The sequence below is a fragment of the Carassius carassius genome, chromosome 6 (assembly GCF_963082965.1).
Source record: "Carassius carassius chromosome 6, fCarCar2.1, whole genome shotgun sequence".
Classification (NCBI taxonomy): domain Eukaryota; kingdom Metazoa; phylum Chordata; class Actinopteri; order Cypriniformes; family Cyprinidae; genus Carassius; species Carassius carassius.
Genome location: NC_081760.1, coordinates 18,349,222 through 18,365,436, shown reverse-complemented (window position 1 = coordinate 18,365,436; position 16,215 = coordinate 18,349,222). Strand labels below are relative to the sequence as shown.

At 36.8% G+C, this 16,215-nt stretch overlaps 1 protein-coding gene across 1 annotated transcript in view; it reads left to right on the top strand.

Moving 5' to 3' along the window:
• Positions 1-6,166: 6,166 nt before the first annotated feature.
• Positions 6,167-16,215, top strand: part of LOC132142455 (growth hormone receptor-like) — an 80,109-nt gene continuing 70,060 nt past the window's right edge. The window contains exon 1 of the mRNA XM_059552340.1: positions 6,167-6,365. The gene's annotated coding sequence lies outside the window, so the exon portion shown is untranslated. The remainder of the gene's footprint in view (positions 6,366-16,215) is intronic.

Below are 16,215 nucleotides of genomic sequence, written 5' to 3'. Positions count from 1 at the left end.
TAATTGGCAATTCCAATGTAGGGCAAGAGCTGATTCCTGGGCTTCTTGGTGGCCTTCATTGAACCAGAGGATGCTACTCTGAGACTGAATGTTGGCTGGCAAATGGCTGATAACCGAAGGGTCATTGCTCTTGTAGATCAAAGCCACCAGATGCTAGAAGGCTGTAGAGTTTGTCTACAAGATTATTCAAAGTGTCACAGGAAGCAAAGCTCTGAAGAAAGTTGTCCACATAAAATGATTTCTCCACTGAAACGTGTGTGTCTTCTAAAGGCTGGCTGTGATCTAAAATGCTTCCGTAAAGGTCTCTCCAAATGTATCTCAGCAGTGGTTTATCAAGAGGCGTACCTAATAGAATATACCATGAATGTCACTGCTGAAAAGAAGAAGGACTGCTAAGAGTTACAGACCAAGTGTTGGACCAGGGCAGGGAGTAGGAACTCATTCAGGTTGTGCCCTTCATATGAGAATGAACAGTTGAAAACTACCCTATTCTTCCCATTATGATGTACCATGTGATGTGGGATAGACCAGGACTCTCTGAAACTGAGCTTCAATACATAACCAGCTTGCACTAGCTTAACCATCTCCTCTTGGTATGCTGCAGCTAAGATGTGGTGTCTTTCCAGTAATTTCTCAATTCCTTCCATCCGTTTGTGCATAGAGATTGACACAAAGCAGAGGAGTAGCTTAACGCTGGACACCATCAACACAGTGTTTTCCTAAAGTAGTTGAAAGTACACGCAAATCATGCCCTGAAAGAGGCGTATGCCACTTCCTACACAAAATATGGGATTTATAAAAACAAACTTGATGGGAAAATTTTCAAACCTGCATGCAAACTCTGACCCATGCATTTGTACACTTTTACTACAGTAAGCAAAACAATGAAGTATTTTAAACTGTTTTCATTTTGATATAAACAATTAGATTAGACACTCATTAATAGACATTACATAAAGTCATTATGTAGAAGTTAAAGATTATATGATTATTCATTTGTAGTGGATGTGCTATATTTTTGATGACTTTTCCTGTGGCATGCTATGTTTTAATGACAGGGCGAAGTGCTAGGTGCACAATAATTCCTCCTTAAATTAAACTGCAGATTTCACATTATGGGAAAATATTTTTTGTGAGATATATTCGGAAGACTTCTGGATTCGGTGGATGAACGGTTCATCAGCCGGTTTGAATAGGCCAAATGAAAATACTACGCAACTACTGCTTCACAGATATATTGATGTGATACTTACTTGAAGGACAGAATTTAAAGGAAACAGTAAGATTTGCACATTTAGTTTGTAATTTATTTATTTATTTATTGTCAGTGACACCTGAGTCAGACAAGTGCATTTTTTACTGCAAAATATAAGTAGGCCAAACTAGCCTATATAAATACCCTAAAACATATGCACACATTATCAGTAAAACGGCATAAGTTTGATTTATTTAAAACAATTAAAATAACCTACTATTTGATCAGTGTAAAAGAATGAATCAATTATTTTCTAAAAATGTTTCCCTGAGAAGTGTTTTATACAATTTTTTTTTAATGTATTTATTATATATTTATCCTAAAACATAACAAGGATCTTGATGGTTTTTAGCAATGTAAACTGTATGGCAGAAATGGCATTTATAGTCTATATCTCCTTAATGTCTTGTACTTTTGATGGAGTTAAACATGGTTTCACGTGGATGGGTATCTGCATGTAAATGATATGCAGATGAGGTTATGCATAGTAAAACTAGACGTTGTAAGCTCCATATATGGTGATTTCGGGGAGGAGACAGGGTGGAAATGTACGTATACATAATCTTTCTCTGACTGGGATTTATAAAAGGATTTTTGCAGATTCTGGTGAATGAATGGATTTATAAATCTGAACAATTCTGTGCGTATGCAGGACCTAGAAAATCCATTTGCCACCCTCTCTTTGCATTTGCATAAAGGTCATTGACTGGCCAGAGGTGAAGAGGAATTGTTGGGAGAAAGATGGCTGTTCAGTTCTTCAGCTGGACCATGCACTGTCAATCCCCAAGGGTTCTTACTGCCGTTGGCTCACCAGCTGGCTCCAGTCTGACTGGCTGTATGGGCGTTATGAGGTGGGGCGCAATCAGAGCCAATGAGAAGCACAGGATGAACATTATCCAGCTTTTGTAGAGGTAACCCAGCAAGATGCTTGAATTTCCTTTGCAGGACACTGACTGAGTGTGTATGCTATTCCAGACCAAGTGCTTTGGCTCTGAAGGCATTGCTGATCTTCTAGGCTTTATTGGAGTTAACAGTTGTGGACACAGTAAAAGTCACATTAGCCGCGTGAATGACCTGGGTATCTTGTCTCACTGTACAGAGTACAAGGTCCTCTGGCCACCACAAGTATTAATTTCTACACCACATGCAGAATGATCTAATAATCTAATATGGTGTAGTTCTATTTTTTTCTTACTGACCGCCAGAGGCAGTGCTTCACACAGAATATTACCTCTCTTACTCATGCATATGTCGAGTCTAATTACAACAAAGTCATCACATGACCCAGAATGTCATGGAGATCTTCCCTATTTAATCCTGTGACATCCAGCAAACATACACTGTGATACACTGTATGATAAATTAATATCTTACTTGCATAGTTTATACATCTGCACTCTGTTGCTTATGAGGAGAGAATTTGCAAGTTGCACTCAGAATTCATTCAGCACTCACACACACTGAAAAAATAAATAAACCTAATCTGATTGGCAATTGTGAAAAAGAAATATGATGTGAACCAGTCTAAATTTAATACTGTAATCAACACTTCATTTAATTTTCAGTTTCACTAGTTTCATATTCCAAGTATTATAGTCAAGTCACCTTTATTTATATAGCCCTTTTAACAATAGAGATTGTAACAAAGCAACTGAAAACCTCCCCAAACGCAACCTTACTTATCCGATTTTCCCCTTTAACAGTTGTCTATGACTACATAGGTGTGTTCTATTTGATGCAGTGCTGCACAGACCAATCAGTGTATGACATCAAAGTACCGCAAGAGCAATTCGAAAGCGATGTCTGCTGTCTTATCACTCTCACTGTACTTTAATACCATATACCGATCGATCTGTCCAGTGCCACTTCAAGTCGAACACACACAATGTGTGCCTGGGCTATTATGCTGACCAGCTTTACCCACACTGTATGGTTAACAAATAGATATACATTGCAAGATGATGAGATAATATACCCCAGCAACCACCTGAACCAGAATATCATAATTTAAATTCACTTTATTCATTTTCATTGACATAACATTTATACACTTATTTGAATAGTAGCCGTTAGGAGCAATAAAAATAGCTTACTCTAATGCTATGTGCAGCCAAAGAGTGTATCCAAATTTTAATACTTATTTCATTTAAATCTGTTCTCGTGTCCGGAATTTGTCAAGTGCCCTCACGGTAATTACATACTTTAACACAGCAGAAGAATACAGTTGTCCATCCTGTATTTCAGTCCTTACGTTCACACACAATATGGTTATTTTCATGCATGACAACTGCATTCTGCAAACAAACTCTCACCCGTAAATTTTCAGGACTTCCAGCCATGGCCGTAGCCGGGGTTTTAAAATTAGACAGTTGTGTAAAATAAATGCTACAGCTTATATGCTTAGTATTTTGCTCCCACATACTGATGCAAGTAGGGCTGGGCGATATATCGAATATTAGCGATACTATCGGAATAATTTTGACGACGATGTACAATTTGAATATATCGGGAATATCGAATATTTCAAATTCAAGCATACTTTCCCAAAAGAACGCGCCGAATGTCCAAAAAAGGAACCTGTAACTGCTGACTGCTCTACGCCCCTCTACTACGAGAGCTGTAATGATAGCGGTTGCCAGATAACAAGAGTTTAAATCTCCCAATCAGAGCTCCACTGTTACAAGGATACATTTTCTTCCCGGTGTTTGCTTATTTTAAGCAATCTGGCAACCACGCGCACGTGCTCACCCCTCATTGCGGAAGAGCCGCCGATGATAATCTGAAAACACTAACAAGCTGGAATTGAGCGATCTAATGAAAGCGTCGTTCAGCCGGTCTGTGTTCTGTCGTGAGATCTCAACTGTATTGTTTGCATTTGTGATCGCAAAATAAATGCACTTACTCGACCGCTGATGTTTGAATAGAGAAACATAGGCTATGGCCATTTGGAATTACTATTGGGGAATTTCACTGATATGTTTACCAGTTTCCATAATATAGACAGAGAAAATGCAAAAGTCTTTGGTATTCATTTATATATATTTATATATAAGAAATAGCTATGTGCTTCAGCAACTAGCTCCCCATCTAAGAGGGTTTTTAGTGTCAGTAAGAACATAGTTTCATGCCACAGAGCTTCTCTTAAAACCACACAGTTGACAGACTTGTGTTCTTAGCTTAAAAACTTGTTAAAAAATTAAAATAAAATACTTATCCCAGTTGCATAGTTTAAATTGTGAATTGCATGCACTAAAAAGTTGACAGAATGCACTTTCTGTAACTGTTACTTAATTTGCACTGCTTCAGTTACATATAGGCCTACATGTATTCATTAATAAAAAGCAGTAAGTGATCTCTTGGTCTAGATTTTTTAACTGCTTAAATTAGCTGTTTAATCTAAATGTTTTTTTGTTTTGTTTTTTTATGGGCAAAAGAAAATCATGTTTTATTTTTTATTATTTAAATGCAAACATATCGAGATATATATCGAATATCGTAAAAAATTTGACAATATCGAGATATCATTTTTTTTTGTATATCGCCCAGCCCTAGATGCAAGACTGTAAAATATGAAACTTGGTTTAAAACGTATGGTTGCTCATTTAAAAATTAATAAGGCAGACCACACAATATGCACAGTGAAATGGCATAAAAGATTGTTCACTTAGATTCTTTTTGTAACGTGCTGCAACTGCTCAGCAAGCACTAGCCAAGTATTTGAATGTTGAGTAGCAAGCTCATTGATTGCTGATGTGAGAAAAAAAGAAAAAAAAAATCAGCTGTGTGAATAGTGATGTCATTGTCAGATTGATTCAAAATCGCCCTGCCATCTAGAGTTTGATGACAGAACTTTACATTAATTATTCATTTAATTATTATCTGTAAACACAGTTAGATCTTTCAGTTCAGATCTACCTTCATTATATAGTGACTCTTAACTAAATGTCAAAATATGATGTTGTAATTTTAGAATAAAATTCACAAACGTTGAATAAAAAAAATTATATTTGAAATCACCATACAAAAGCACTGCTTGAGAAATCAAGCTGATTATTTATTAGTCTTGTTTCTTCCCATTCAGAAATGTAGGCCTATAATATCCTATAAAAATTATTTTGCAATATATGTTACCTATAAGGTGATATAATTTTCAGATATGTACATTCTCTAGTTTGATGTAGATACAAGTTTATCGAAAACACCCATACATGTGTTAATATCTAACATTATAGGGAATACTATTAAGAGAGTTTTATAGTTGGTTTGATATCTTTATCTCAAACGGTGTCAGAGTTTAATGAATTTAAGTAGGTACAGTATAGTAAACATATTAAAAAATATAGTTTCAGTGCTGTATATAAAACTATACAGGCATAATCTTAAAAAAAAAGCCTTGTGCATTATAGGGAATAATTTAGAGATTTTCACAGTTGGTTTTATATCTTTAGATCACATGGTTTTGTTCGTTTATAGTATTGCATACATTAAAAGTTTAAAAATTATTATAAAACATATAAAATGCCAATTCCAAAAACGGAGCCTTGTGGAATAACAGGGATGTTTTTCTGAGGATTTTAGTATTGATTTTATAGTATAATGTCATGTAGTTATTTTTTATATATTAGAAATTAAGCCTCGTGCAACGAAAAGGGCATATATTTATGTCTGCGTTAGTTTGGAAAGAGTTTAATTGGTATGAAACTGAATGTCTAATGAATGTCAAACTAAGTTTTAAGTTTACCTCCATTGAGTGTCGCATCCTAGCATCAGTTAATTATTATTATTATTATTATTATTGCAAGTTTGTGTGGAAAACAGCAACCAATGCGCGCGGCGCGGCGCAGCCGCGGCAGGATGACGTGCGATCAGGTGGAGCGACGCAGATCTGCTGTTAGGTATCGAGCGTAGCTCCGGAATTCTGATTCCCGAATATTGAAGTAAACACGGAGCCGGGAGTCTACTGCTGCACATCTGATTCCCGAACATCTGAAGGAAACAAGGAGCCTGGCGTCTGCTGCTGTCGCCGTTCCTGTCGCGGTTCGTACGAGTATCGCGGCTGCCTTAATGGTTTCTAGGCAAATTAGGAACGTTTTCAAGGATTAGTAAGAAGGTAAGACATTTTGTTGTTTCCAACAAATGGGCTTTAAAATTTGAACACAACATCTGAGACACTTGTTGAACTTGACACTTAGGCCTATATGCGAAATTTCTGCTTTTATTTGTGCGATATAAGACGCGTATAAAAATGATGTTTATACTTTTTGTTTCACTTGAAGAGATGTCAGTTAGACAGACACTGTGTTTTCAGTTGATATTTAATTGGGTGTCAGTCTGTTATTCCTTTATATACTGTGTTTACCTTCGAGTTGAGAAAAGCAAATGTTTGATGAGACGCGTTAATTCATCCGACGCATACGTTTATACTGAATCCGTGTTTACTTGCGCGTCTCATTAGTTCACCTTTCTAATCACAAATGTAATATCTTGCATTACCAGTCACAGAATAATTAAAACATAACTCATCGCGTTTATTCTTGGCATTCGATGTACAGTATCCGAATAGCTTCGACAGATGAAGGAAAGCCTCATAAGATCTCATATTAAGGAACGTAGCTATGTTCTCTAAGTTTGATAAGTAAATAGCCTATAAGAAAACGTTTTATCGGTCAAATCATGTTTGCTGTAAAGCTAATGTCAACAGGTTTGGGTTCGTTTGAGCTGCAGGAAGAGTAAATTCATTATGCCACACTAGCTTCAGAAGCCCGCGTGTGTTCAGTGTGTGTGAACCTGTTGTGCTAATCTAACCTCGCTCTCTGTCGGCTCGCGGCCGGGGGCGCGTTGCATTCCATCCAGTTTCTTAGAAGCAATAACCGACACGCAAACTACACAAGCCCTTCATAATAACACGTATCAAAATCCCATCTATGGCCGCAGCGCAGGAATCGGCATGAATATTACCCAAGTCCGCGCATCAGGGGTCGATGCGTCGGGCTGAAACTGTCAGGACCCACATGCGCTTGAGTTAAACAGATAGCGCATATCACCATCACACATCCTCTGCCACGAGTCTCGAATATAAACACATGCAAAAGTACATAACGCATATACACAACTGTACATGTACTGTACATAACCTCCCCCACTTTTGCAAAACTCACAGTTTGGGTTTTTAAAGTCAACTTGAAATCCAATTGGACTCTATTTCCCTGCTTTTATTCATCAGTGCACGTTAATTATAAATAGAAGACAGCATGGGCGAGGCTAGCCCCTTTTTAGGGGTGCTGAAGCACCCCCAAAAAGGAGCTCAGCACCCCTAAAACTTGGAGTAAGAAATTTTGTTATTCTAAAATTTTTGTTCGTCTTTTACACGGTTAAATATTGTCCAAAACATACTCCGTAGTTTGTGGTTTAAAATGTATGTGTTAAGGAGGAAAATGAAAACATTCTCGCATAGCAAATGGTGTCAACTTCTTCTCTTCTTCTACTTCTGTGTACCTGCAACGCTCAGCACGACCGTCATCCAGCGCGAAACACACGCAGAGTGAGAACCCGTGATGTAGTGTTGTGATCGGTTGTGGTGCAACTAAGTTCCGAAACCATATCGGTGAATACTGGAGTCAGTATCCTGAATCACCATGGTGGTACATCTATAATAAGTGTTTATTTTCAGACTATTTTAGTCCGGCGGGTCGCCGCCGCTGTGGAGTAGCACAGGACCTGGGTGACTCGTCCATAGTCATAAACGGAGAGAAGTAACGCCGGTTACAATGTTCTTCCGCAAGACGCATGCAGTTCTGTTTATTAACTGCTAGAGCGTGAAACAAAAACAGAAGAGCGACAAATAAACTGCGTACCTGTGTACTGCGTACGTGTGTCTCTGTTGTTAAAGTTTATCGTTAATTTAATACTCGGGAGTCATGTAAACATGAAGTCACGTGCGTCTTTTCTCGTCAGTCGTCATGGAAACATGAAGCCCTGGCGTTTTGAGTGAAAACACGTATCACTGAAAACACTCACTGTTGCTTTTTAAAAGAATTGTTATTAATTCCTAGACTTATATCTGTTATTTTTCAGTTGTGGCTGACAATCAAACTAGACAATAAAAGAAAGTTTCATGTTTTTCTTTTGCTGTATTTATTCATTCATCACACACAGGATTTAACCTGAACCAGGCTTAACTCCTGAACTCCTAGCATTACTCTCTCTCTCTCTCTCTCTCTGTGTGTGTGTATGTGTGTGTGTGTGTATGTGTGTGTGTGTGTGTGTGTGTGTGTGTGTGTCTGTAGCCTGGCAGTGAGCAATGGACATACGACAATTCTTTAAAAGAAAAAAGACAGATTCAGGTGAGAGACGAGACCATCCATAATGACCTCTGTCTTGTTTTTTTTTTCTTCTGCTGAAAAGAGTTAAGTTAAAGTAACAGATAATGCAAACCCGCTGCTTTTGTATCAAATTACTTATCTAGGCAATGGTCCCCTGCTTTTATTTTTTATTTATTTATTTCAAACTCACAAGTTTCTCTTGTGAAAGGAATTTGTCATTTAAAAAAAGTTTCTAAGCCCAATAATAATAATAATAATAAAGACATTTAAAATGACTCTTGATATGAAGCTTGTTTTATTATTATTTATTGATGACATATTGGTTTATGAAAGTTCAGACAGGTGTGCATCCAGATATGTTAGAGATGGCCATTTGTAAATAATTTACAGAAGATGAATTACATTTTGTTGTCCAAGTACCTGTTACTTTGTTCAATGACAATAAAGTTGAATCTAATGTAACCAATCTGATGACTGTTGATACAAAAGGAGGCACATGGAGTTAACGGTCAGGAAAACCAGCTGAGTGAAGAAGGTTTTGTGTTCGTTACAGGGGGCTGTCTGTGTGAACTCTCACAATTAAGCTGTTGTTTTGAAAAGGTCTCAAAAAAATAAAAATAAAACTGGATTTTGGAGTTAGTTGAATCAATGTTAAAATTATAGTTATTTTTCAATAGACATATTTTTTGTTTTCGTGTGAAAAGAGGGTGGGTGGAGGCATTGGGGCTCATTGGGTGCTCAGCACCCCTAAAGCTCTGACCCTAGAATCGCCCCTGGAAGACAGACATGAATTTATCTTGTTTTGTAAGTAGGCCTAATATTTATATTGTGAATAATCTGGGAATACTGACATCAGATGATTTGTGATATTTGAAGATATTTGTAATATTTTGCACAAGTGCTTTGATGGATGTCGCCATAGTGCCCTTAATTTGCCATTGAGTTATTAATTAGTAGGCCTATTATTATTTTTTCACTAACAGTAAAATATTCAAATCGTTAATCAGTCGAACGACTAGTCCGCTGTGCCAACTAATAGTTATTCACCAGATGCGGACAGTATTGAAATGTTTTTCTCTGCTGTAAAAGTACCTTTCAAGTGTCTGTACTTTACACAGAATTATTCTTTAATAGAAAACTTTACTTCACAACATTCCAAAGCATAATATTGTAGTAATACTGCACTACATTTTATATTAAATCATTTAATGCTTAATTACATTAGAAATCTATTACTTTCTTACTTTTACTTAAGTGAAATTAATTAAAAGATTATTTTTAGAACAAGAAATTGCTGTTTTAAAGCAATTGCTGTATTAAAGGTAAAACAAACAATAGCTTTTATTTATGAAATGAAGTGCAGTAATAAGTATGACATTATTCTTTGTAATGTAGTGAAGTAAAGTTTTCCAAAGAAAAACACTCTGATAAACTACAGATACTTTTTAAATTTACTTGAGTGAAGTAAAAATACTTCACCACTGTCTGCCTCTGTTATTCACTAATGATTCATCAAATGTCATAGTAAAGCAGACATGCAAACACCACCACATGCTACCATCCCAGCAGATGGCTAGCCTTTAATAAATGAGCTGCGATGAAGAGCAATTTCTTGTTTTAGGAAGATACTTTTGTTTAAAGGAGAATATAATTGTCTCCTCAGGCTCATTTTAGAAGACGTTTGCACAAACAAATGAGGTTTGGTGTTGGAGACGAGTTTAAACATGCTGCCTTTAACACTGTGGTTTAACACTGTGTCAGATTGTTTGTTTTATGAAGGAGAAAAACCTCATTGTCTTGAAACTAATTGCATAATGACATCATTCACAAACATGTTCCACACCACACATAGAGGAAAGTCAAAGATAGTACCAAAGAATTAAAACAGATAATCATCGTTGCGTCTCAAAATGTGCAAGTGAGTATACACCAGTGGTTGTGTTGTGGTTTTTCTTCAGGACCCTGATTTTAGTTTGAATAAACTTAAAATCAAACATTGACATATTAGTTTTAGATGTAGTTACCCAGTAATTTACCTTTAGAAAACACATTGCATTAAGCACAAAGTTAAGAGTTTAATTAGGTGAAGCCATAGTAAACGTGACCTGACTCATATTTTCTGACATCTTGAATAGTTTTGTTAGTGGTTTTTGAGGATGAGGGCTTCACACAACCTGTCCATGTTGACTTCTGCTTTATTTGACCCACAATTAATTTGTGTTAAAATGTCATTTTATTGGACACACAGACTTTGATAACTAAAATCTATTGGAGGCATTGAAACAGACCTAGGTAAGTGTAGAGTAATGGATCAAGGTTGGACTTCACACTATATACAATTATATATAATTGGACACAATCCTAGTAATAAAAGTTAAATATTTGCAAGCAGTGTTTGTTTTTAAGTATTTGTTATGAACTTAATTCATAGTAGCTGTGAATTTATACTTGTATATGCAAAGTCTTAAATAATTAAAGTCATAATAATTTTGTGTCCGATTGCATTTCATTTTCTCCAGTACAGACTTCTGATCCTTTGAATTTATTGATTGTAAGTATAAAAACATTGTATGTGAATATTGTGAATGTATATGTGAATATGTATTATAAAATATTCTGCTGCATATATAAGTAGTTGTAATGTTGGTAGGTTGATTCTAATTATTATTTATTGACCCATTGCTGCAGAGCGGTTTCACCATTATTTGTGCTTTCATGGTGACTTGTCTGTCTGACTGTGATTGGTTGATCTCTCTTCAGGCTTATGGGTAATTTAGTTCTTTGTGAGCTGAATAATGGCTTTTCTGTTTTTGGTAGAGCTGCTTTGAACTTATTTTAAAGTTGAACTTCACACACTGTTCAAAACTAAACTACCGGTAAACTGAACTGAACTGAACCAACACTGCACTGTCTTGAGCTGAAAATGACACTATTGTATTTTTATAGCTGCTCTACAACAGAATCTGTATTTTCTCTGTAATTGATTCAGATTTTTTTCATGTTTATCACTGTGAAACTGCTTTTGACACCATCTGTGTAGTATAAAGTCCTATAAAGTTGGCTTGACCTTACTGAGGGTTTGGGGATTAGACATGATTTTATGGTCTCTGATACACTATCATTAAAATCACTGCTTCCAAAATATATCTGTTGTGCTTTCCTGTCAGGTTAAGCAGATCATATTAACAGATTACATTATTGAGAAAAGTTGTTCAGGCATCCACTGGGACAGTAAAGGTCAGTTTGTTTTCATCATCTGAGGGTAAATCAGATAACATACACTCTAGGAAATGAAATGTTGTATTTAATTAATAAAGTTATGTCAACCGGTCCCACAAAACTTAGTTGCTTAAATGGAAAATGTAATATACAATTAATTGTAACATAATGTTTTAAGTAAATCGTTCATAACGGTGTTAATTAAATGGTAACACCAGCAACACAAGCCTCCAGCACATCCTGTCGGGCTGCACGACGGCATTGTCCCAAGGCCGCTATAGGTGGCGACATGACCAAGTACTGAAAAAGCTGGCAGAGGTGTCAGAGTCATGCAGAAAGGAGGCGTAAAGTAGACCTTTCGCTCGAGGACGACATTCCATCCAGTTCGCGAGGGCTGGAGAGAGTGTCAGACCCTCCCGCCAGAGAGATACAGCAAGGCTCCTCTCACCGGGAAGTGAGTGGACCATGAGGGTCGACTTGGGAAAGCAGCTCCAGTTCCCCAGGGAAATAGTGGAAACATCCCTGTGGCCCGACCTCGTCATGTGGTCAGAGGCTTGCAAGACCGTCCTCCTTGTGGAACTCACCGTACCATGGGAGGGAGGGGAGGGGAGGGGGGGGGGGGTGGAGGCCGCGTATGAGCGGAAGCGAGCCAAGTACTCTGATCTGGCGGCAGAGTGCAGGGAGGCGGGCTGGAAAGCCGTTATCTGCCCTGTGGAAGTGGGGTGTAGGGGCTTTGTAGGTTCCTCAACCTCTCGCCTACTCCACGACATGGGATGCACGAGGCATCGGAAAGCCGTGAAAGAGCTGGCAGAGGAGGCAGAGAAAGGCAGCTTCTGGCTGTGGCTAAAGAGGAAAGAGAAGGGTTGGGGGGCAAACACCTAGGGCATCAGCAGGGGGTGGCAGGGAGAGATCCCTGCCATCGCTCCGCCACCACGAGACGTACTGGGGATAAAGGAGCGAAACGTCGCTGAGTGGTGGTCCCCAGCTGACGACCCGTTCAGGCTCACAGAAGTGTTCAGTGAGGTGTCACGGCACACCAGTACAAAAGGCACCGGAGGAGGTGCGTCAGGCAGTGATGTCCAGCAGGAAAACCAACACCTGTATCTTGATATACATTACACAATTATTTAGAATAAATGTAAATTATTGTCTTGAATTTAATGACTATAGCTTGAACTAACATTACCTGATTAAGTTCAATTTATTAAACAGAAATAAGCTTTGCTAATGTTATCCATTTGTGTTGATTATACTTGCTCGGTTTAAAAAAAACCCTACTCAAGTCACTTTAATTAACTTTATTCACCTTTGGTTTTGAAATATAATTAAGTCAAAAAGTAATTTTGACCTTCAAGGTACATTACTATATCTGGGATTATCATGACTGATAAAATTATTATAAATATGTAAGCAAAACCTACATACGAATACAAAGTGTACAAATACAATTGAAGATACCAATATAAATCCACGTATAAAATGCAAATAGACCAATATAAATAATAATTCAAAAATATAAAACTTGTTTGTGAATCTCTTTCACCATCTGATAATGTTAAATCCCATTATAGCTTTATAGTCCCAAAAGTGAATCTGAACTTTGACAACATCAAGAATGTTTAACATGTATTGCCTGCCGCAATAAAAAAAAGAGGCAAATCCTTATTGTTTTTTAGCTTAATAAACTCCTTTAACTATAAACTTTTCTCAAGGAAAAAAAACAATTTGACAACTCGGACTAACATGACTTTCAAATAAATGGAAAAATCATTGTTGCACTGCATGTCCACTATGTGCCAGATTTCATTTGATGTGCCTCATCAAATTTTATCACAAAATACATCATTGGCATTGGGACAATGAGTTATACAGTAATTTATCCTTCTTTTTTTTAAACTGTCAGAAATACAATGAGCCTAAATAATCATGTATATGCAGTAGCCTAACATATTTAACCATTACATTTTAGTTGAAAGTTTGAGAGCCAAACTCCTGCCAAGAACAAAATATATTTTTAAACAAATACATTTTTTTACCTTGAGGCCTCAGTAGACTTTAGCACTTCACATGTTTCAATTCCCATCAAAAGGATGAATTCCAAAAAAAAAAAAACTTGTCTGTGAATCTTTCACCATCTGATAATGTTCAATCCCATTATAGCTTTATAGCAAATCTGAACTTTGACGTCAACAATGTCTAACAGGTGTTGCCTACTGAAATAAAAACTAAAGAGGCAAATCCTTGTTTTCTATATGGAGTAGTGTTAATTTCGTCAGACGAGACGAGACGAAATATGTTCGTCAACGACCTTTTTTTTATGACTAAAACGAGACGATGACAAGACTGCAACACTGTCCAAAAACGCTGACTAAGACTAAATTAACATGCATTATTGTTGACGAAAAAAGACGAGACGAAAATGTTTTTCATAAAATAAAAACTAAGATAAAATCTCTCTTAATTTTCGTCTACAATCGTCTCTGCTTTTTCATCAGCTGTTACACCTTTAAAATATTCAGAATGAGTTCGGATCCCACTTATTACATTGCTACCTACCAAATAAATCAATAATTTGACACAAAATTATGATTTAAAAAGGAGTTTATTGATTTAAACGATTGTATTGCTTCCGCTAAAGAAAATAGTGCGCTCCGTCTCTACGGTTAGAATCCTGTGTGTTCATGGCAACGCTCTGTTTTTCATGGCAACGGTGTGTTATAGTTAGCAGCGGTCTGTTATCAAGAAATAAAATAGTGTGTGCGTAGAAAAATTCGTCCGCACACGCCGCTCAAAAAAAAAAAATAAAAAATAAAAAAATCCTGAGCGCAAGTCCACCATCTAGGCAAGCTTTTTGTGTTAAATCATATTTCCTGTCGCTGCGCAGGCTCTTTGTCTTATGTCCCGATGACCGGTCCGTTTCATTACGATTAGCAGTATCAATAAAGTAAAACATGTGATGTGCAGTCAAGCTCGAGTCCTAAATCAGAAATTGTAAACCAGACACGTTTAACATTTGCATTCAACAAGTGTATTTTGTCAGGTAATTATGACATTTAACCAATGTTTGAGATATGTGAAACACTTTTTTTTACTGAAATGTTTATCAGTAATAATCTCAGTAATAATGTGTTATTTTAAAAAAAGACAAAAAAATTTTGACTAAAACTACACTAAAATATATTGAGTTCTTTTTTGACTAAAACTAGACTAAAATTAAAAGACTTTTAGTCGACTAAAATGTGACTAAGATACCTTGAGTTTTCTTTTGACTAAAACTAGACTAAAATGACAAGACTTTTAGTCGACTAAAACTTGACTAACAAAAAAAGATATGTGAATGACTAAATATGACTAAAACTAACAAGGACATTTGGCACAAGACTAAGACTAAATTAAAAATAGGTGACGAAATTAACACTAATATGGAGGGAGGTTAAATTAACTGAAGTTTACAATCAAGAGGATTTATGCTGCAGAAAATTCTCACTTCACCATTAGAACATACTAAGTTCAGACTTTACATACATGCTGACTTATCAAGAACATTTTTATGAAAAATACAAGGTTTATAGTTTGCATCAACAGGAGAAATAGAAAATCAGCAATGTTTACATAACAAAAAACAATCTTCACCTTAAATTGTTTGAGATGGTTTCATTGTAACAAACCAGTGTTTGTTGTATTTCACATCTTTTGATTCTGAAGAAATCAGAAAACAAGAGAAGTTTAAATGCCAATTACCACAACCAACATTGTCTTTAGATTGCTAGATGTTTTGTCTAGCAGCAGTCCAAAATCCAAAGAACTGAGCCTCCCCAAGCAGGTCCATGACCAACTGCAGTCCTGTCTGCTTATTACAAACCATCATTGATCACAGCTTTATTTTGTCTAGCAGCAGTCCAAATATAAAGTAACAGTCAACACAATTAAAGTGTCCAAAGCCAGGTCCAGTCTTGTCTGGTGCATTTGATTTTACTCATGCAGTTTGTTTTTGAGGACCTGCACTTTAGTGGAGAGCTTGTTCCCATCCAATTCCATAAACACTTTCTGAAGAAATTCGAAAGTGTATCGCAGCTCCTTGGGATAGCTCAAGTTTAAACAGTCGATCAAGCCAAACAGGACTGCACATCCATTTGCAACCTCTCTCAGATCTCGCAGCACTGTGCAGCCTTCAATGACGACGCCAACATCCTCAGGTGGATCTAATGCATCTGCTCCATCATGTCGAACAATGTAGAAACCCAAAGCCAGTCTCTCCATGCATCTATGACACAAGAAACTAGAGCCCGACCGATATGGATTTTTTTGGGGCCGATGCCGATATTAACTTGAAAAGAGCCGATTTAAAGGCCGATATTTTGATTTTGAAAATAAACTGGATATTAGACCCATTTCCTATAAACTGCACTTACACAACAT